Raw genomic sequence first — 2705 nt, 5'->3', positions numbered from 1 at the left:
AAGATGACCCTTGGGTTAATTACTCCCAAGGGAAAGGTAGGTGGTGGTGAGGCAAATGGTAAAACCAAGGTTGGGCCTTGCTGGACAAGTTTTATTCAAAGCGAACTGTCAGGGGGGTCCCATAAATCACCCGACCGCGTAAGGAACGCAAAATCCGGGAACATAACACCGGTATGACGGAAACTAGGGCGACAAGAGTGGAACAAAACACCAGGCATAAGACCGAGCCTTCCACCCTTTACCAAATATATAGATGCATTAATAATATAAGAGATATTGTGATATCCCAACCAAAATCCTGTCCACCATGGAGAAATCTTCAACTTCACCTGCAGCTAGCAACACTATAAGAGGGGCTGAGCAAAGCGGTAACATAGCCAAGCAATGGTTTGCTAGGAATGGAGTCAAAGGTTAGAGGTTCATGGCAATTTAGGAGGCTTGAAGAGCAAATGATAGGTAACGCAGCATAGCGATAGAACGAAGCAACTAGCATAGCAATGATAGTAGTGAGATCCAGGGTAGCGGTCATCTTGCCTGAAATCCCGCTAGGAAGAATAACGAGTCCATGAAGAAGATGAAGCCACGAAGACGAACCAAGCGTAGACGAACGAATCCTCACGATTGCAACGAAACGGGAACTATCGAGAAGAAACACACAACATAGTAAACACACCACACATGGACAAGGCATGATGCACAACAAGCATGATGCATGACAAAGTCTACATGAAGCTACTCATGGCAAGAGATGATGCAAACAAGAACAACACATCAAAGCAAGTTAAAATGAGTCCGGGAACAACATATAACAATTCCGGTAAGTCCTCATATGCAAATTTCGAAATTGGTCCAGAACTGAATAAACATTATGTTCAAGTTGTTAAACAGCAAGTTAAGATGCAACTAGATGATCTACACGAGATTCTAGTCAAGTTACATATAAAGTTCATTAGATTCGGAGCTACGGCCTAGAAGATATGAGCAAAACAAGTTAAACATGGCATTGATGCAAAATGTACCCAAACATCAAGCAAACACACCAAAACAAGGATGCAACATGGTAATATGAAGCTACATGCAAAATCAAGCAAGTTTCATATAGAGCACACTCGAAACGGAGCAACGGTGCAACACATACACTATACAAGTCATAGCAACAATCTGTCCAAAACAGCAACTAGGCATCTTACAAGCATCAAAACAACAAGCTACAGCAACCCAACGAAATAACAAAAGGCATGGGCATGAAGTACTGGTAAAGCATAACAAAACATGAACACTGAGCCATCTCCAGAAATCACTAGATCATGCTCAAAAACATATGGTAAGATTGCAAATAATAACAGTTTCAGACTTTGCAGAAATAACATCAGGTTGCAATGTTTAGAGCTATCAAACAACATGCTACAGGAACATATCATGGCAAACAAAGGCATGGCATGAATCTACTAATCCCATAGATCAAAAGACGCTTACTGACCATGATCCAAAAAGGCATAGAAAATATGATGGCACCCATGTAAACATGGCAAGTTATATTACAGATTCAAACATGGCAGGAATAACAATAAGTAGGCATGTTGGTGAGCTTGAACCACTCACCACAGAGCAATACATGGCATGGCAAGGCAACCAACAGTAAGAAGGCATGTTTATGAAGCTAATCATGTCAAGAGCAAGGTCATAGGGTGCATGGATCACTAGGAAACAATCATGGAAACATTGAACTTAATGTTAACATGTTGACAGCAACATCATTTAGCAACTTTGGAGCAAGATTACAACATGATACAACAGGCTATAATTGCAACCAAGGGCATGAATGGATAGAGCAAGACATGTAGATCAAAACATGTTTATAGAATATCTCCAGATTATGCATAGAATGATTAGTAGAAGCATGTTTACATAGCAACAAAATATAACATAATCTGTCAAGAAAAACAGCAACAGCAACTACCCTACTTAGCAAGCTTGATGCACTCAGCACACAACTCACAAAAATACATGGTTGGCACCACCGGAAAGATGGCATAGCATAGATCAAAACACATGTAGAGCTCATACTCATAGGATGCACACATCAATCATGGCAAAAATGACAAATGAGCATGTTATAACAGCTTCAGCAGATTAACATCAACATGCACTCTTCCAACAGCATTTCGGGCACCAAGATGAGCTCAAATGAAAATGATGCAATGGAACGAAATGAAGTACTCGTCGAGGCGAACAATTTGACAAATTACACGCACGAAACGGTGCTACGGATGAAGAGATACAATGCGATGAACATGGCAAGATAATGTCAGAAATCTGGGACTTAGTGAAAATCTCACCCCGCGAAAAGTCAACCCGGGACGGCGCGGTGCGGGACGGAGGGATCCAGGAACGGGGAGATGTTTGGTTGGGTGGCCTAGTGGATCTGGTCCACCTCCAGATCCGGCGAGGGCGGCGGCTCCGGCGAGCTCCTCCGGCGAGGTGGCGCGCCGGCCGGAGCGGAGGAGGACGGCGAGGGACGGCGAGGTCAGGCTGCGGAGGACGCCGGCATGGGGTGGCGCGCGAGCTCCGGCGAGGCGCGGAGGAAGAGGCGGCGGGCGAGGGGCAGCGCGGCCGGTGGCGGAAGGCCATGGCCGGCGGCTGGGCGAGCTCGGGCCCGCGGCGGCGCTGGCCGGCGAGGCGGCGGGCGGCGGCGACCCGCGGAG

The sequence above is a fragment of the Triticum dicoccoides genome, chromosome 4B, assembly GCF_002162155.2.
Source record: "Triticum dicoccoides isolate Atlit2015 ecotype Zavitan chromosome 4B, WEW_v2.0, whole genome shotgun sequence".
NCBI lineage: Eukaryota > Viridiplantae > Streptophyta > Magnoliopsida > Poales > Poaceae > Triticum > Triticum dicoccoides.
Note: the sequence above shows the minus strand (reverse complement) of the source record.